Source organism: Centruroides vittatus, unplaced genomic scaffold (genome assembly GCF_030686945.1).
Source record: "Centruroides vittatus isolate TY-2023 unplaced genomic scaffold, ASM3068694v2 scaffold_1015, whole genome shotgun sequence".
Lineage (NCBI taxonomy): Eukaryota > Metazoa > Arthropoda > Arachnida > Scorpiones > Buthidae > Centruroides > Centruroides vittatus.
The window spans coordinates 2,082,333-2,104,534 of NW_027122666.1; positions in this window are offsets into that span (position 1 = coordinate 2,082,333).

Consider the following 22,202-nt stretch of genomic DNA (forward strand, 5'->3'; position numbering starts at 1 on the left):
AACGTCGAACAACCGAAAAAAACAATTTCTTTAGGTAGGTCATAATGGACAAAATTTAAATTTGTATACCTTTTCGTATTATTATTTTTTCTCGGTGAATACATGATCAGTTTTCAGTTTCGTAGACTTATTTAAGTTTGACTCATTAAAATATTTGAAGTTTTCGCGTAAAAAGAATATATTAAGTGAAAGCCGATAATCAGGGCGATTCTTCGAATGGTGTTAATCATTTCTTCGTTTTACAAAAGGTTTCTAATTTATTAGTCAGAAACTTAATTCCCGGCGTTTATATTTGTTTACAAGAAGTGATACCCAAAATATAGATTACGCCGCGGCATACATTAATCTGGCCCGCGAACATATTTGACACATCACTTATGAATGATAGACGTAGGCCTATTTTTTATATATTTGGAATATACAAAATATTGTGATCCGTATACCTACGATTATAGAAATGTTTGATTCCATCGATGTTACGGTTTCGTATACATAAAGTTTGACGGAATCATAAGCTTTAGTGGAACCGGGCTTAAGTATAATCAATACCGTCTTACACACTAATAATAAATTTTTAACTACATGAAGATAAAATCTCGACGAATACATCCATGTAAAGACTATAGACAAAGCAAATCCCACTATCCAAGTATTGATATATTGTACGGTATGTGCACAGTCCTTTGAAGTAACAAAAAAAAAACTCAAAACAGCGGATTTTGATCAAGATAAGATGACAGGCCATATCAAAGATGAAAACCATCAGAGAAACTCGCAGAACAACTTTTAGTAGTGAATATACTGAAACAGTGAAAGCAATCAATAAAGACTTTATAGAAAAAAAGAAGATTTCAATCAGCATCTGACAGAAACATGTCTGGAGTGAAATGCTTCATTAGCCAAGTTGGATCATCCCGCTATGAAAGAATTTCTAAAGGAGTTTATTAAATTTGAAGCTTCCTATTAAACGACTTTAAAACATCAATAGGTATAAAGATGAATAATATTTCATTATCCTGGGATATTTATGTTTTTCGACATACACAGGATCTAACTTAGAATGGGCTGGAATATAACTCTCAATATTCCGAACCGGTCATGAGAAATGACAAGAATCCAAAGTGGATTCGAAATTGGATTCTTTAGAATCTGACAGAAAGCTAAATTGTCTTATCGGATCCCTCAAGAATTAGATTCATTTATCTATCGGATCCACAGATTCCATTTTAAAAAAATTGCTAATGAATCATTTGACTAATTTCTCTGAAACTGAAACATAACGGTTGTTTTTTTAACTTTTATTCACAATATTGGGAATTTAACTTTTCTCTCTGAGCAAACTTTTCGACAGACATTATTTGATTTTAAACGAATGTGTCAATTTTATTCTTTCCTTTGTATTATATTATGAATATCTTAACACACATTGTGATGGAAAGGAGTGAAATAAAAACGTAAATCTCTATCATTCCTTTCTTACTCTTTTTTCAGAGTTTATTGACCTTTCTTCATGTCCTCTGAGTAGAATAATACAATTCAGATACCGTAGATGACATTGTAAAAACAGAACTGATAATAATATCGACGATTATGCGAGCTTTCTGAGCTTCCTTTCATTCCACAAATATACTGCCACACAAGACAAACACATTTAAACTAAATACAAGCATACAAGTGTAAGATTTGCCGACTTTAAAGGGGATTACAATTAATCCCGCGTCAGAATGAGCCTAAGGGAAACTGTGTATGTGGGCGATTGCGAAGGAGGCAAATGAAAACAAGTGTTTTACGTGCGAAAACCGTTTATTTGTAACATAAATGCTTACATCGTCGATCGACAGTCCTTCACTGATCCAGACGAGAACCTTGATGTCGGTCGCACCCCGGGGCGGATGAGAAGGATCGCTGGGTGTTGGGGATGATTGGAGATACACGGATGTCTCAGGCGATGGCACAATACACTATGAAGTACACGGTGAGCTTAATCCAAAGGCAACAGTTCTTATTTCGGAGGAGACTTCTTTCGACCTTGAAGTCTCAGTTTTTATACGTTTTTCTCGTGCACTATCCCTCTTTCGGATTGGTCCCTCGTCCCTTTTCTCGCTTCCCGATTGGTCTGCCCTTTGTTTCCAAGGGCAAAACGAGACGTATTTCGGGTCGCGGGAAAGGTCCGATTCGAGGTGTCTATTTAACATCCTTTGTCGACTATGCTCGGAGATTGATAGAACCACAACACCTGCACTCATAATTTAATCCGTTGTTAGTAAATGATGTCATTTTGGAATTCAAACGATCATATGTGATATTTTTCTATCCCTCAAATTTTTCCGTTTTTCCGAAATTGTTTTCCTAAGTTGATTCTTTATGAGTACTTGAGTCAGACTTATACCTATTTATCAGTGGCATGCCGTCATTGTAAGCGGTGGAAGCGCCGCTTCCACCATCCAATGACCTTCCTCCCTTGTATTTTCTAAAATATAAATTTTCATATTTTAACGTACTTTAAATAAATTAAAATTAATATTTTATTATAACCGCATTATGTATCTTATTACAGATTTGTTTACTACATGTGAAAAAACGATAAGATTGCTATTGTATATTCGAATATCAGTGGCGAAATGGAAGCGCTTACGAGACAGCTTCTACGGCGAGAATAACTGAATGGTGTAATGCAGCCAGAGGGCATTGGCCCATGCGCTTTACAGAGCACCAAACTCACCCGGTTTAGCTGGTGAAAGCTACGCACGTGTAACGCTTCCAACGATTCTATCCCTTAGCCACTTGCAGGGAGCTGTCTGACTAACAAAGTGAATTGTTTAAGATTTAAAAAGTAAAGAGTATTCAATGTTATTTTTATGTACGTTTCTTCGCAAAGTTATATTTAATTGTACTGTAATTATATTGACATAAAATCTTTAGAATTTTTATCACTTTTAGATGTTAATAATTTTAGTATTATGAAAAACAATTTTTTCAAGCGTGTTTTAATTCTTTAAATTAAGTAAATTTTATGGGAAATTTTTTGATTTATCTAAATTACGTAGTGAATCGCAATATTTATATTCGTGTCCGGACTATATTGACAAGTAACTCTTAAACATAAAACATATTATAATTAATGTCGATTCGAACAAAGACGTACTAAAAGAATTTAATGATTTAATATCGTTAATTTTTACGGGACCATCTTCCAGTGGGTCTGCTGAGCGCAGTTTTTCGACCACGACGCAAATTCATACATTGGCCAGGAACACTCGGTCGGAGGAAGATTGTCGTCGCTAGCGTTGCTTTCGAAGAAAAAGAGTTTTAAATACGTTGATGGAGTCGACGACCAGCGACTTTTATGTTAAAGTAATTAGCGACTTTGCCGAAAAAAATCGCCGAATAGAGTTAGTTTATAAAAAATAAAAAAACAAGTTTTTCTATCATTGTTTGTATCATGACAATTTGTATTATGTATGTATTAATTATATTTTAGAACTAAAATACATAAATTGTTTATTTTTGTCATTTCCAGTATTTGTTTAAAACTTTTATGGAAATGTGAAGTTCCGGACAGGTCTGACCCGTCACGAAAGACGCGAAAAAACGGTTAATATAGAGAAAAATTTATTAGTTTAAAAAAACATAGGTAAAAGTCGTTTGTAGTGGGACACTCATTGTTTATCTCAAACTGCCAGGCAGAAACCGTAAATCGCGGAGGAAGTCGTCCTACGATCGGTGGAAGATCGAATTCGTTTTCGATTTTGACTTTTCTCCCGCTCCAGGTAAGAGTCTCATCACGTTTAGTAACGAAGGATCAACCACTCGGGAAGCGTGATTGAGGGAGAACGACCAATCGAAATGGACGAAAGAAAGAACGGAGATTGATATAATCCCCGACAATCGAGGACACCTGGCACTCGGTTAACGTTCCGAATAACCATAACGCCGTGTGTCAACGCGCAAAAAAATAAAAAAAGAAAACAATTTCTCGTCTATTGTGCCAACCTGTAACCCGTGCCACTGCGGACTTAGACCGTGACCCCGACGCCAACGGAGGAAGTTTCCCGTGCCCTACAGACTTGTCAACGCCACTGTCTCGGAGCCAACTTCGATCGACCATTGAAGAATCACATCGACGTCCAGGATGTCCGAACGGCTGATTGTCCTAAAGCAAACTATTTTGTACATAGTATATGTTTATTTTATGTTTCTTTTTTGTCGGTTTCTGTCAGGTACGTCTCTTCCGCCACCACGCACGTACAGGAGGGTCTAATGATGTGTTCACTTGTTTATAATCGATCAGCGCCGCCGTAACTTATCCGTTACAATTCCCAGACACGCACCTGTTATCAAAGAGTTGACCGTTACGATTTGACCGTTACGAGATTGACGGTTGCGATTTGCGCTGATCGATTATAAACAAGTGAACACATCATTAGACCCTCCTGTACGTACGAATGGACTCTAGATCATAACTGACGCGCAATTAACTGATTGCCCCTGGAAGTCGGCTTCTTACAGAAACACAGCTTCCCTATCATCAAATGTCTAGGACACGCCACTGATATATACTTACTATTTTTTATATATTGTATTGGCGCGAATATTATGCGATGTTTTTACGATGTCCACTTTGTACTTTGTGCCCCTTTTTATAATCTGCGGGCGCCCGTGTGTGGGGCATGATTTTGTTTATCACTTTGAACACCAGCAACAAGTTGTGTGACTCTTTTCAAGAGTTACACAACTGATTGCTGGCTTTTTTATTTTGAATTTAAAGTTTTATAAGTTTGGTGTAGAAACATTGAAAGACTCGTGCCTGCCTTAAATTATACAAATTTTTATTTTTATTCATTCTTATGTATTAAATTTCTATGCTGTAATATTTTACTGGAATTGAAATGAATATTTTAAAATTTTATTTATCTTTATTCTTTAGGTTCCAGCTACTGTTAAAGTGTTTTCATCTTGTTAATAACCAAACATTGTAAGCTAGGTTAACCTGGATGCAATCCTGTTGCAAGATTTGAACCGTTGGTGAAGCATGCTAATGTTAAATTTCAGCAGTATTTTCGACCAAGTGAATCCCTCAGTATTGACGAACTCTTGGAACCAAAGTGAGGAGGAAATCTTTTGTGAAAATAAGATCGCCTCTTTCCAAATATAGTAAATATATGGTGGTGTCGATAAAAACGATCAAATACTATATGTGCATCTGAGAAACATACACATATAGCATTTGATAAGATGACATATAGGTGAGATGAGAAAATCCTGGAAAAACTAGCATTTTGATTAATAAATAAAATGATGGTAAATGCATATGTATTGTACGAAGCAAGTGTTAATTGTAAAATAGGAACAATCGATTTCGAGGAAAATTTAATTAATAGAAGCACTGGGAGAAAAATGGATGAACTGGATCGACAACGCAAGTGTGAGAGACCGGTCTTGACGAAATTTGGAGAGAAAATTCATTTTTCGGCTCTCGAGCTTTCAATTTTATTACCGGAGGATGATCGCATCTCTCCCCCAGGAGTCGTTTCCTTTTCCAGGGAACTCATCGAATGTGTCACTGGGAACTAATAGGAAAAATTCACGATTGGTGAAAAAAGATAACGTAATTTGGAGTATAAAAAGGAGTGACTTAAGGACAAGGGGTCGTTCGCGAGCGCATCGAAACAAGGGCCCTGAAAAAAAAGAGGAGAGTACCGTCGTCGTCCAGGCTATCAAGGATTTCATACTGTGTTTTTTGACACCTTCGAACTCCCCGGATTATTATATCCAGTTCTCCAGTTATCCATTATTATATCCGACTGCCATCAAGAAAAAAGGAAAAATTAACGCCTCCCCAACCGCTCCAACCGACCGAAAGTCAGCAATCCCGAAAATCCGCACAAGTGCATCAAAGGTAGATAAACCAACTCGCGGTTTCTTGTAAACTCTTCTCTCTCGACCGTTATTCAATAGCATAGAGCTATGTGTTCCTTGTTGTTGAATTAAATCGGTTATTTTAGTTGTTAATCTTGTATCTTGTAATACAACAATAATTTATTATTGTTGTATTACAAGATATTAATATATTAAAGACTTTCAAGAGATAACTAACATGAAGAAATTCAACTTAAACATAAGAAAAAATCCCCTCAGCCAGATCTTTAAAGTAAAATCTTTTTAACTGAAAAACCAACGATTCTGCAGACCTTTTCCTGCATACTTAAAATTTAAAAAAAATGGTAATTGACATACACCAAAAAAAGAGAAAAAATGTAGGAAGAGGGAAAGTAAATTTCCGAAGGGATTTTGACTACAACAGATAAATTATGCTTTTAGTGCAGTAAAATTTTTTCTTAGCTATTAACGCAATTGTATTTTTTTTTTTTTTTTTTTTTTTTGCTGATTTTCAGATGCTTTTTGTTCCTCTGTTTATTTTGTATTTTTGAGGCACTTAATAAAGGCCAAATGGCCATAGTGTCTTTTCATTAAAGATTAAAGTTTATAACGCGCCACTGAAGAAATGCCCTCTTAGTAAATTACGGAGGAAAAAGGCCTATACGAAAAGTTCTACGCAAACGTATCAACTACTAGCAGTTGAGCCCGGCGTTGCTCAGACGAAAAATAACAGCAGCAAAGATTAAGGTTATTAGATTATTTCCTATTTCTAACCCTTATATTATATTATAATATTTGATTTATATTTACAAAGGGTATCTTACTTAAGAGTTTATCACAACGAGTACCCAATCTAATAAATTGATGCCAGTGAATCACGTTTAGATTGGCAATGTATTTGCAAAAATTTTTTTATAGAAAATTTTCTCTATTTTTTTTTACTAGCACGGGGATGATGATAATTGGACGGTAATTTTCTATGCCGCTTTTAGACCCTTTATTTTTGTATATCGGTATGACCATATTATAATTTAATTTATTCGGGAAAGTTCCTGTTTCGAAGGATTTGTTTATCAGAAAAGATAGAGGATTAGCGATGATATCTGCTATTGCTTTAATTATGTCAATGTTTAAGTTATCTATATCTGGAGTACGGGTTTTTAAATTCATTATTGTATTGACTTCATTTGCAGTTGTATCCTCCAGTACAAAAGAATTTAGGGTTCTGGTAGACGAATTTGATGTAAGGGTTGATTCACTCTTATCATAGATTCCTTGTTCCATACGCTATTTAGATGTTCTGCGAAAAATTCGGTTATGATTTCGTCATTTTCAAGTAGATTTCCGTTAACCTATAATCATTTCATTTTAATGTCGTCTTTCTGTTTAGTTATATTAAAAGGTAGTTTTTTTTATATTTTTTCAAAAGTCTACCGGAGATTTGGTATTACGAAAAAGGTTGTCATAATACATTGATTTTTTTTATGAATGCCGATTCTTATTTGTTTTGACAAATTTTTGAATTCATATTCTATTTTAGTTCGTTGTTCAGAAGATAATTTGTTTTTTAATTCTTTGAAAAGGATTATTTTTTTCCTTTTAATTTTCTGGAGAGTTTCGTTGGTTATGAATTTCTTTAAGAAAATGTTCTTTCTAAATGTACTACATGTATAGGGTGTGTTGGTTTATTTGCCGCATTTTGAATTTTTCGGTCCTGATTAACTCGGTGGACATTTATAATTGATCTGTTATCGAAGTTATTATCCATTTGCGTGATTATTTTATTGGTTATGTCGATTAGGTCTTTTTGAAGTTCAAGTACTCCTGCGATTTTTATCATAAAATAAAAATAAAAAATTTGGAGCAAAGACCATATATCCTAAGAAATTAGTAGTTCCGATTTTATGTTGGCAATTTCTTGGTTCAAATAAGAAATATTTCTTCGAAAAGTACTATTATTCTTTTCGGTTAATGTTACCTATGGTAACGAGCATGTTCTAACCTAACCTATTCTAATAAATTACCATAATCATTGCCAACCAAATTATTATTATTATTTTTTTTTTAAACTCTTTCCGCCCTGTGGGCACTAAGAGGGCCTCTTTTAGTAGGCCCATTATGGGTTCGGCCAGGCCCACAATGGGGCGACCAGGTGGTGAGGGACGGGGCCCGACATATCCGAACGGACCACCCCCCGAAAAATTCCTGGGGATTTCTCGACCCGTTCGGATTCGATCCCGGGTCCCCCAGAGCGGTAGTCTGCCACCTTTACCGCTCGGCCATCCGGCCGCAAACCAACCAAATTATTAAAATAGGTTAGGTTAAGTTAGAACGTGCGTCCCCACTGTTTCAGAGACGAGCCGCCATGTTCTCTACCATAGGTAACATTAACCTTATTTTCTAAAGTAGTTATTGTCACTAAATTTTCGAAACTTTCCGAAAGAAAAATAATAGATTTTTGTATGTCACTATTTGTTTTAATAGTGTTTTCGGGGTTACTATAGATTACCACCTATGGAATTTCGGGTCTTTGAGTATATATCTGAACTCGGGAGACCGAGACGAGTTCAACGATACCCTACGTTTGGACCGGAGACGAAAAATAATAAAGTTATCATACTTTTTTCCAGCGATCGCGCGATGATAGGGAGTCGCGTCGCTCTCTCCGCTAAGTCGGCCTCGCTATCGCGATCGGGAGTCGCGTCGCTTGCCGTTAAAATCGCCTTTAGTAGACGTTTCCCTTCTTTTTTTTTACTTTGTTCAAGAACTACCGTGAATCAATAACTAGTGACGTTTAGCACATGGCGGCCTGCCGGCGGCTCTCCTCCGGGAGGTCAGTCGAGAGCACGAACAGTCGGAACGGCCGCCATATTCGCTGCCATAAGTAACATTAACCGAAATGGCGATCGCGCGATGATCGGAAGTCGCGTCGCTCTCTCCGCTCTCGTATCGCGTGTTTAACCCTCCGGGAGATGACCGTAGTCCGGCGTCATGGTTTGCAGACTTTACCGCAAGATGGCAGTACTAGCAACTACGGTGCCGTCTTCATGAGAGCATTAAAAACGTATGGTAACTTAAAAAGCATAATAATTTTTTTATTTTTCGTCTCGGGTCCAAAAGTAGGGTACCGTTGAACTCGTCTCGGTCCCCCGAGTTCAAATATATAATCAGTCCTGAAATTCCATAGGTGATAATCTATAGTACACCCGTGTTTTCCACTTCTTTGTATATTGTCTTCAGTTCTCTAAATATTTTGTCGAAATTCTCTTGTACAGTAGAGTGTTGTGGAGTGTGAGAGGTTTTGTCATCTTTGACTGCCGAAAGATTTAAGCGTTTCGCGTTCTCTAGGTTCAAATTGGAATTGTTGGACTCACCCGAGCTGTTTTTGTCTGTTATTTCCACTAAGTTCTCTTCCAAAACAACCTTATTTCTTTGGCATTTTCCCGTCTTGCAGCTTAAGCACTTCCAGTTTCTCTTAGACATTTTGTTTAATTTTAAAAAGTTTGTACGAACTACGCCGTATTAATCAAAATGCGCTGACTTTAGATACTGGGAGCTGGTTAGAACGTCACTTTCTACTAGTTTTTAGTTGCAATTTTCGCAGGTACTTGATCTACGAGTCGCCCAAGCCAAACCGCGCCACCTCGCAGAAATTAGTAAATTTTTTCATGAAGGACTTCTATAGCTTCATGTGAGGTTTGCCGACCGTGCCTGACGTCAGAATGTCCGAGCGTGAGTGGAAGCGTTTTGCACAGAGACAAACTCCACAGTTACAAATAGTTATCTAGTTTATTAACAACCCATAAGATTAAGCTTACCGCTACAACCGTTGACAGTAGACGAAGTCGGGTCTTCTAATTTGTTTCCTCTCTCGAAAGGTGAATCCCACTGGAACTATTTTTTCGGATCCCTTTCGGTAGGTAACAGGCCCCAGGGCGTTGTAAGGAAAAAGTACGTTACGAAGTCGAGGTGCAATCTAGTTTGATACCGAGATGCAGAGGTAATTTCCTTTCCAGCGTATGGTGTCACACGATAGGAAGACAGGGAGAAGCTCTCTGCGTCCTTGAAAATGATCATTTTATAAGTTTTTTTTCGGATCCCAGATCGAACATTCCGAGAGGTCGATGCTGACCCACCTCCGCTTTCCGATTGGTCTTCACTCGTTACGAAACCAAACAAGATCAGAACCCAGATCGCGAAATAAGTCAACACCGACTGACTATTCGATTCCTATCGAAGATGTTCGATCTTAATACTCAAATTCATCTATTGTTTTAACCTGAGTAGTTCGACTTTCTTGGAAATTTCTACAGACATGCCCTTTTATGGACATAAAATATTTATTTTTCGTTCCTTTTTTTCTATTTGTTGGTTTCTTTTTACAGCATTTAGTTATTGTTATAATTATTTTCGGGTGTACTATAGATTACCACCTATGGAATTTCAGGACTTTGATTATATATTTGAACTCAGGGGACCGAGACGAGTTCAACGGTACCCTACTTTTGGACCCGAGACGAAAAATAAAAAAATTATTATGCTTTTTAAGTTACCATACGTTTTTAATGCTCTCATGAAGACGGCACCGTAGTTGCTAGTACTGCCATCTTGAGGTAAAGTCTGCAAACCATGACGCCGGACTACGGTCATCTCCCGGAGGATTAAACACGCGATACGAGAGCGGAGAGAGCGACGCGACTTCCGATCATCGCGCGATCGCCATTTCGGTTAATGTTACTTATGGCAGCGAACATGGCGGCCGTTCCGACTGTTCGTGCTCTCGATTAACCTCCCGGAGGGGAGCCGCCGGCAGGCCGCCATGTGCTAAACGTCACTAGTTATTGATTCACGGTAGATCTTGAACAAAGTAAAAAAAAGGGGTAAAACGTCTACTAAAGGCGATTTTAACGGCAAGCGACGCGACTCCCGATCGCGATAGCGAGGCCGACTTAGCGGAGAGAGCGACGCGACTCCCTATCATCGCGCGATCGCTGGAAAAAAGTATGATAACTTTATTATTTTTCGTCTCCGGTCCAAACGTAGAGTATCGTTGAACTCGTCTCGGTCTCCTGAGTTCAGATATATAGTCAAAGACCCGAAATTCCATAGGTGGTAATCTATAGTATCCCCTTATTTTCTTCTATACAAAATTAAAATCCTTTTTTTTGTGCACATATTCTAGACCCACTTCCGAAGTTTCACACATGGGTTCCAGGCGTGTTTGAATTAGAAGTCTTCAGACATTTTTCTTTAGAAAAATCTTCCCTTTTCGCACTACAAAACGAGTGCAAAAAATCGAGTTGAGTATTTGATAGTCGCTAATATAATTATTGTTAATATAAACATACATACGTATACTTATAATCGAGTATAATGTATGCTCATTTTTATATGAAAGTTGAGTTCTAAAAAACTTTAAATTAAAATCCAAGTAAAAAGCTACTCTTTAAAATCCGACTTCGAGTGAGTTAAGAAGACAATAAAAAGAACGAAAAGATGCTATACTTTCATAATTTTATTAGTTCTATTTCCCAAATGCATTTCGCAACGCCTCATCAGTGGGTAGTTGAGTTTTGGTAACCTCCGTTCCTTTTATGCTGGATGATGTTTTTCCAGCATGCATCTATCTGCATACCGTCATTCAGATTGATTAAATCTGCATATTCTTTTATACAAAAATGTTCTATTATTCTACGTTTTAAACAATCTTCTTCTTTATAAAGTATTTTTATATTATTTCTATCTATGTTACAAAAATTATTTTTATAATGTAGGTACCACGGCGATTCTTCTCTTTTTAATCTTATTGCTGCCTCGTGCTCTTTTAAACGTACTTCTAACTTCCTTCCGGTTTCTCCGACGTAAGACTTCGTTTGTGGACAAGTACAAGATAATTTATAAATTACACCTGCAACATCAAGTTTGTTTAACATATTGGCATCATCTTTGTTTATGACATTAACTATATTCAACAATTTGTTCTTTTGTTTTGCCACGATACATATAGAATACTGTTTGAAAATTAATTTATATCTCTCATAAAGTTTATGTACATACGGAAATTTAACATATATAATATTATCAATATGATTCTTTACATTATATCTGTAATTTACAAATTGATTGTACCACTTACATAATAAATTCTTTGGATAATCATTCAATAAATATTTTTTAAAAAGTTGTTTTATTTCTTTATCTATGTCTTCTTGTAAGGATGTCCTATTCACTATTTTTTTGAGGTCCATAGTAAAGACGTTTTTCTTGGTTTCTACGGGACAATATGATTTGTAATTAATAGTCTTTTTTGTATTACATAATTTTTCGTACTTACGGAATAGCAATCGGTTTTCCTTTCTCAATATAGTAATATCCAAATAATTTAATTCCTGATTTTGTTCTTCTTCACTGGTGAACTTTAAGTTGTTACTCAAACTGTTTGCATAGCTTTCAATATCTTGGGATGAAGTTATTTGTGAGTCATATATAATTAATATATCATCAACGTAACGTGCGTAGTACTCTATACCTGGAGCCTGTGATATATTTTCATCAATCGGTATCATGCAGATATCAGCCAGTTTTGGTCCGACGACCGATCCCATAGAGATTCCATTCTTTTGTCGGTAAAAGTCTGTGTAAATTTTAAAATAATTATTTTTAAATATAAATTCAATAAAAATTAAAATGTGCTCAGGTATATTATATCTATTTATGGTTTCTTTAATCATTTCTAGTGTTATCGATGGATACATGGATTTGATATCTAAACTCATAAGACAATGACTTTTTTTAATTTTACCTTTTAGTAGTCCATTAATTAATTCATCTGTGTTTTTTATGCTGTAGAGTGATCTATCGATTTTCTGCAAGTAGATTTTCAAGTAATATTCAAGATTATATAAAACTGTTTTTTTAAAATCCACCAATGGTCGACATATATTACCAGGTTTATGAGTCTTAATTCTTAGATTTAATTTTGGACATCGTATATTATTAAAGTCTAATATCTTTTTTACCTGGTGACTTGGGACTTCCTGTTTATATTTCTTCATTAATTTTGTAAGATTTTTCTTTATTTCCTTTAACGGATCTATTGGCAACTGTTCATATTCGTCAGACGTGACTATTTCATTTTTCTTAAATTGTAATTTTTCTTTTGTTAATATAACAAGTTGATGCGATTTATCTGCCTTTACTATGGAAAGGTTATGTTTCTTAAAAAACTTAATTAATCTTTCTGATTTTTTAATTATTTTATTTGCTTTTTTATCAGTTATATAACTATTTTTACTTCTGTACTTGCCCAAGTCTTTACTTAAGTTGGCTCGTAGCTGTGCTTTATCCTCTTTGGATCCAGATATTTTCCGTATAACATTCTCAACTTCTGCTACTATCGGATAAGGTTTAGCGTACATTGGTAAGTTCATATTAAGTCCCCAGGACAACAATCTCAGAAAATCCCGTGGTATATCTACAGAAGTAAGATTAATTACCAATTTATTCAACCAATCTTGTTTTTCTAGTTCAGTAGGATACTCAAATTTAATTTTCAATTTCTTATTTTTATTTATCAAATAAGAATCTAAATTATTGACAGTTACTCTATTTCCACTAGATCTTTTTATTTCTTTTAATTTTTTCCTTAGTAAAAATATTTTTTTACCTTTTATCTTGATTGCTGACTTTATAATCATTTTTTCTATTTTCTTGACATCACCTAGTTTTTAAATTATGAAAGTATAGCATCTTTTCGTTCTTTTTTATTGTCTTCTTAACTAACTCGAAGTCGGATTTTAAAGAGTAGCTTTTTACTTGGATTTTAATTTAAAGTTTTTTAGAATTGAAATTTTACCGATCCCATTGGTTTTTTAAATTTTTGAATATGAAAGTTGAGGTTGATATATTTTGATGACTCACTTGGATCTACCCATATACTGTGTGCAAATTACATAATGAACCAATTAATTGGCATTAAAGAAGTTTTATAAATAAGAATAATTCTTATTAATTATGACTCGTAAACAGATCAATACTTATTTCTTTATATGTGTATACAAGAAGACTAACTTACAAGAATTAGTTTTGACTGTTTGGTTGAAAAATATTGAAGGACGAGCACAATCGATATGTTAATAATAATAAGTACTGTAGATCAATATCATCTTGTGAGAAATATAACAGTTGCAAGGCGTTTGCAGCAATGATCGATACAAATCTTACATAAATTAAGTTTTTCTAGAGATGTTTCGCTTGTCTATAATCAAATATAAAGAATTTTTTGTCAGTTTTTTGAAAGTTAATTCAGTTATAGCTTACAAAAAACATGCAAAATTGTTTTCTGTTATACAGTGAAAACTGCTTAGGCGACCACCTGCATTAGACGGGCACTTGTCAAAAGGGGCAAAAATTTCTGGTAGGGAATACAGTACTGTACTTTATACATAGAGTCTTCGTATAAGTTACCCGTATTAAACGACCATCTGTGTAACGCGACCGCGAGCATCGATTTTTGGTCCGAAACAACATACAACGACTGTAATAAGCGACCACTTCCGCGAATATATCTGGTCTAAACTATTGTTCAAACCCACTTTGGGCACTTCCCCCAACCTAGAAATTAGGTGCAGGTGTTAATGAATTAGTCTAGCAACAAAGGAAATTCATTTCAGATTGTTCGAAATTGTACGAAAAACGAAAATGTAAAGTGTTGTCGTTAGAAGATCGTGTTAAAGTTATCAGAGAAATTGAAAATGGTTTATCACAACGGCAATTAGCGGCGAAGTTTAACTGTGGAAAAACGAAATTTATTTTACCGTAGACCTACAGTATTTTCCTTAGGGGTATAAAATATTATACACGATACAATTAATCGGCTGATCTCATCGTTTGATAAAATTTATTTTATTTATTAATTTTTTTAAGCTCATATACAGTATATGTGCGATGAGTAGTTTCTGTATCAACCTACCTTATTTCCACGATATTTTTATAAAAATAATATCCAAGTAATTTTCGCACGCAAAATATTCAAAAAACAATAAACGCATTAATATGAAAATCAGTTTTACAGGCAACCTTCCTTTTTCGATTCCGCCATTGTCACTAGACAATCGCGGAATGTAATGAAATCGTATTATGAGAAAAGATAATAAAATCGTTTTATTATTAATTAATAATTTTTCTTATTGTACTTAAGAAAATATTAAATAAATACAGTATTTTTAAAGTTCAAATAAGATTAAACTAACGAAAACAAACCAAAGTGATGGAGAGATACAACGCGCTTGTATATCGATGACGTAATACGCGTAACTGAGGAGCGAATGAAAAGAACAGAGTTGAATTTATTAAATCGGAAAAAAGAAAGTGTGCATTATCATCGAGAAAATGCGAGTATTGTATTAATCTTTAAAATATTGGTATTAAATCTGTCTTATAAAATCACGACGACTCTTGTAAATCGAGTTATCCGATAAGAATAAAATGCAATACCAATATAGCTCTATCGTTGAAAAAATTTGCTTATTTTTGCTCACTTCGAGTTTTGCTTAGTGGAAATGACTAAAAAGTGCGCAAAATACGTACGGAAATACGGTATTACAGCACCACCTGTATTAGACGACCACCTGTCTAAAACTTCACGGTTCCTTTAAAAAGACCACTTTTTAAAGGAACCGTGAGTGGTCGCCATACACAGTTTTACTGTGTTTCAGATATCTATATGCATTATTTAATCAAAATTTAAAAATCAATTTGCTTATGAATAGTAGCAATTTCTAGAAACGTTTTAACATCTTTCATGGCAATTTCATAGAAATAGTTAAGGTAATTATATGTAGTGTATATATATATATATATATAATATATTCATTACTAATAAAAAATAAAAGTATCGCTACAGGCCTACTTATATAATATATATATAATATATATATAATATATAGCCTATTATATAAGTAGGCCTATAGTGATGCTTTTATTTTTTATTAAAATTAAATAAATATCCTCTAAGTTCTAAATCAGTTGTTTTTTATATGTATCAATATTGTATGTTATTATGTAGGTTATTATTTTCTAGCAATGAGAAAAAATTCTTGAGAAAATGTTTTATTCGAATAACAGTCAGCGTCTAGGGAGAATTCAAGTATTATGTCAGTAGTTTTTGGAAGAGAGGAACTCGTTGTATTTGACAATTGCTTAGGATGGAGGGAGGGCAAGTCTTTGATGTCGTAAGATTGCACTTGTCGTTATTTTTCTTCCCGGTCATCACAAAATTTGTGGAGATTACATTATAATATTATAACAATATTCCTTTTAAATTATGTATTATGCACCACGTGTCCCTCATATTTCAATAAGAATTTGTATCTTCTAATTGCAAAATCTGCAGTCACTGCAAAATGAAGATATTCTGGCAACAATTCAGCATCGTTATCAGATATGTAGTGAAGAAGTATATCTATAGAATGGCTGTTCTGTGTTGCGGCGCTTAGTGTCTCTGATGCAATTTCTCCGTCATGTTACCGGAGGTTTTTGGCATATTGCGCTTCAAAAGGTGACGAGTTGTGTGGCTTTCTCCTGCAATAATTAATTAATTAATATGTGCGGCTACACAATTCTCAGGTAAATGAATGATTTATACGTTATTCAATCTTTTTTGGAGAAAAATCAAGAGTTCTGTAGGAATAAAATATCACCTCCAAATCATCAATTTATATCATCTCTGAAGTGGTTTTTCGTTCGTTTCTAGACTAGACATGAAATCAATTGATATCAGTGATGGAATTACTATTTATAAGAATTATTAAAATTGATTAAAAAATTCATCAATGTTATCATTGATATCTGTTACTACACGATATCAAATAATCTCAAATTTATGTCAAGTTTCAAATGATATCAATCAAGTGATATCAAATGATGTCAACTGTGTTCTGACTTTTTAAAACTTCGAAAAACATTTTAAAACCATTTCAAATCATTTCTGCTGGTTAATGGTTCTCTTGAAACAAGTAAATGGTGGCAGATGATTTGTCATTTGTTCTTATTTAATAATTCAGAAATTTTTGAAGAAAACAAAATCAAAAATTGTTTCTAGCGTACTTCCTAATATCCATTCGCACATTTCTAGTTACACTATTTAGATTACTGGTGGATCTTGGTTTCCAGAGATACATTAATTAAGATCGAGCAATTATTTGTTGTGATATCGTCACATGCCGGGATGCAATGTTTAATCATATTTTTTAATTTATTTAATTTATAATACAGTATACTGTATACTAAAATTAGTAGTGCCTTGTCCCTGTAATAACACTTTTCCTGTTAGTAAGTCCCTGTACATCATAGTTTTCCTGTTAGCAACAAAGTTATGCCATCATCTATCTAACTCCTTACAGGGAAAAATTTTGGAATTGAAATAACGTGACTTTCAGTTTGCTTCGGAAGTTCATATTAATCGGATCCTCCTGTTCTAAGTTTTCCACATCTGCTCTCGGATGTCATCTATCTAACTCCTTTCTCGAGATTAAGGAAAGACAGACGGACAAACTGACGGACGACAGTGGTAATTTATAGGTCTACAATTTTTTTCAAATTGCTGCTCAATTATAACCACATATGTTGATATGCTATGGAGAGTCTGAGGGCGAAAGTCCATATAGCATAACAACATTAATATACAGAATATGGTTATACAGTGGTGCCTCGTATAACGTACTCCTCGAATAACGGACGCTGCGAACAACGGACTTTCTGTTTGGCCGTTACGTGACTCGAGCAACGAACTGGCTGCGAACAACGGACTTTCCGGCATAATTGGTGACTGCTCCATGGGTGCGTTCTTTAATAGCGGTCGCTCTGCGTCTCCGCTACTACGGGAGTGCGCTGCTGTTTGTAGGCATTTAGGAACGACGGTGAAAGAAAGAAAGATGGCGGCGCCCGCACTATCGATAGTATCGTGATGGAGGAATCTATAATTCTAAAATATGAGCTTTTAAAGGCAAAAGAAGGGTCCCAATTGTAAAATTTAACCATAAAATGGATTATTTGTTGAAAGAGCATTCAAAATAGCCTCGAAAAAAATTCGTAAAGACACTTACATCACCGCGTGCGCTAACTCGCGCTTTGACAATTTCTAAATTCTCATTCATAAAACCACATAATGGACCCGGAATCGAAACTATCTGAGCTATGGAGGACGCCATGTTGCTTTCCACCGTAAACTACTGCTACGAGCGGCCGTTTTTGCCGTTCGAAGGCGTGCATTCCCACCGGAATTTAGGAACGCGTTCCGCAGGAATTTTTAAACGGATGTCGCTCGCTCAGCGTTACGCGGAGGAATAAAAGAACGCACCCCATGTTCATTTTTTTATGATACAGTACGGTTATTTTATGCTGCGGAACGAATTAGATCTTTTAACATGTATTTCTATGGGAAAATGCGTTTCGTATAACGGACGTTTCACTTAACAAACGTGCACCTGGAACGGATTAAGTACGTTATATGAGGCACCACTGTAATTATAAATTCAAATTCTTCCGGAAATCGAGATCTACCAGAAGTTCCCTTGTTAGATATTGTTCCAATTTAAAAAATGAGCAGCTGAAGTTTTAAAATTGAAACACACGACGGTCACAATAGGCGGTTTCACATGACCATCCTGTGAGCCAGACATATTTTAAGTTAGATAAATTCGTTCCTAAAGCTAGTCTCTAGCGTCCCACAGATTACAATAGTCAACTCATGCAACTTAAGACATACAGCACCTCCGCTGGAGGGTTCCGGAACTATAAAATTTATCATTATTCTAATCTGTGTGGCGGCCAATGATAGATTAAACTGTGACTGAACTGAACTTTACTTCTTGTTTGCTACAAACTATAGTTTGTCATATTTTCACTTAATTTTGTAAAAGTAAATTGACTTTGTGGCAATTTTAAGAATTTTTTCGACCAAGTACTAAGAGAGGAAGCCCTTTATAATTTCTGAAATTACAATTATCGTAATGAATCGTCTTCTGAAACTTTCCAAGGTTTTCATAAAATATAAAAGTAATGGAACAAAGAGAAAACATTATGCAACAAAAAATTAAATAAAAAATAACGTTAATTTCTAATGTTATATGCTGTAAAAAACAAAAAAAAGCAACATAAAAATTCCAGTAATGAGTTCCGTAACTTTATCCGCAAAAAAGTTAAAATTGTGTGTGGTGTCATCCGTTATGAAATCTTATTTTAAATTTTTTTTATGTTGGTAATTATTATAAAATGGCAAAGAGCTTAATTTTGAGGGTAGATGAGTTTTACAGAGAAAAAATTGAAAATGCTATAACGAGTAAAATCATTTAGTCCAACTCAATTCGAGATATGACACGTGACTCCTCTTCATATCTCACACCCTCATCTTCAATCACGAAAATGTAATAGCCTTGATGCCCCCAATATCCCTAAATTTCAGAAATTTTTGACATAAAGCGCAGAAGTTATTAAGCTACAAAGTGGGTGAACAACATCGTACCCAACACGCACACCATACTAACACCCTGACATACAGAAAAACTCCTAACTTTTTTTCATTTCTCGATGTTTCAAAGTCCCAGAGTCCAAAAATATAGAAAATTTTGGGGGGTCATTTTATGATCGATCGCATACTTTCCCTCTGTTATATATAACAGCCGGGAAAATAATATTATACAGATATAATTGATCGTTAATAAAATTTTGTAGTGTCTGGAACAAATTAAGACACGCACAATTTTCATACACGTAGTATTATTAGTTCTATGAAAACAATGCACTTATTATTCTTGTAAATACATTTACAAGAGAGTGATTGTCTATAGCCTAATTGATGTTGGTAACGTTTCTTGTGTGAGGACTCAAACGAGGTTCTTGTGTGAGGACCCAAACGAATGCGTAAAATGCAGATTCTTTGGTGTAAAAATAACGATAAATTATATGAGAGAGAGAGAGAGAAAAAAAACTCTTGATCAAAACAACGTGACGCAAAATGTAAACAACGAGTCTCAGGACGACGCCAACACGTGTTAAACAACCTGTTAATGTTAAACCCAAAGGTAGAACTCTGACACACGCGCTCATAATAGCAGTGGCGTGCCGTGACATTTGATGATAGGGAAGCTGTGTTTCTGTAAGAAGCCGACTTCCAGGGGCAATCAGTTAATTGCGCGTCAGTTATGATCTAGAGTCCATTCGTACGTACAGGAGGGTCTAATGATGTGTTCACTTGTTTATAATCGATCAGCGCAAATCGCAACCGTCAATCTCGTAACGGTCAAATCGTAACGGTCAACTCTTTGATAACAGGTGCGTGTCTGGGAATTGTAACGGATAAGTTACGGCGGCGCTGATCGATTATAAACAAGTGAACACATCATTAGACCCTCCTGTACGTGCGTGGTGGCGGAAGAGACGTACCTGACAGAAACCGACAAAAAAGAAACATAAAATAAACATATACTATGTACAAAATAGTTTGCTTTAGGACAATCAGCCGTTCGGACATCCTGGACGTCGATGTGATTCTTCAATGGTCGATCGAAGTTGGCTCCGAGACAGTGGCGTTGACAAGTCTGTAGGGCACGGGAAACTTCCTCCGTTGGCGTCGGGGTCACGGTCTAAGTCCGCAGTGGCACGGGTTACAGGTTGGCACAATAGACGAGAAATTGTTTTCTTTTTTTATTTTTTTGCGCGTTGACACACGGCGTTATGGTTATTCGGAACGTTAACCGAGTGCCAGGTGTCCTCGATTGTCGGGGATTATATCAATCTCCGTTCTTTCTTTCGTCCATTTCGATTGGTCGTTCTCCCTCAATCACGCTTCCCGAGTGGTTGATCCTTCGTTACTAAACGTGATGAGACTCTTACCTGGAGCGGGAGAAAAGTCAAAATCGAAAACGAATTCGATCTTCCACCGATCGTAGGACGACTTCCTCCGCGATTTACGGTTTCTGCCTGGCAGTTTGAGATAAACAATGAGTGTCCCACTACAAACGACTTTTACCTATGTTTTTTTAAACTAATAAATTTTTCTCTAAATTAACCGTTTTTTCGCGTCTTTCGTGACGGGTCAGACCTGTCCGGAACTTCACATTTCCATAAAAGTTTTAAACAAATACTGGAAATGACAAAAATAAACAATTTATGTATTTTAGTTCTAAAATATAATTAATACATACATAATACAAATTGTCATGATACAAACAATGATAGAAAAACTTGTTTTTTTATTTTTTATAAACTAACTCTATTCGGCGATTTTTTTCGGCAAAGTCGCTAATTACTTTAACATAAAAGTCGCTGGTCGTCGACTCCATCAACGTATTTAAAACTCTTTTTCTTCGAAAGCAACGCTAGCGACGACAATCTTCCTCCGACCGAGTGTTCCTGGCCAATGTATGAATTTGCGTCGTGGTCGAAAAACTGCGCTCAGCAGACCCACTGGAAGATGGTCCCGTAAAAATTAACGATATTAAATCATTAAATTCTTTTAGTACGTCTTTGTTCGAATCGACATTAATTATAATATGTTTTATGTTTAAGAGTTACTTGTCAATATAGTCCGGACACGAATATAAATATTGCGATTCACTACGTAATTTAGATAAATCAAAAAATTTCCCATAAAATTTACTTAATTTAAAGAATTAAAACACGCTTGGAAAAATTGTTTTTCATAATACTAAAATTATTAACATCTAAAAGTGATAAAAATTCTAAAGATTTTATGTCAATATAATTACAGTATAATTAAATATAACTTTGCGAAGAAACGTACATAAAAATAACATTGAATACTCTTTACTTTTTAAATCTTAAACAATTCACTTAGTCAGACAGCTCCCTGCCAGTGGCTAAGGGATAGAATCGTTGGAAGCGTTACACGTGCGTAGCTTCCACCAGCTAAACCGGGTGAGTTTGGTGCTCTGTAAAGCGCATGGGCCAATGCCCTCTGGCTGCATTACACCATTCAGTTATTCTCGCCGTGGAAGCTGTCTCGTAAGCGCTTCCATTCCGCCACTGATATTCGAATATACAATAGCAAACTTATCGTTTTTTTCACATGTAGTAAACAAATCTGTAATAAGATACATAATGCGTTATAATAAAATATTAATTTTTATTTATTCAAAGTACGTTAAAATATGAAAATTTATATTGTAGAAAATACAAGGGAAGGAAGCAGTGTTGCCGTTCCTAGTACACTTGTACTTTTCGGGTACATTTTGCTTTTTTGAGAGCATCGAAAGTACACTTAGATTTTGAGTACATTTTGAGTACATTATAATACTTTAGTA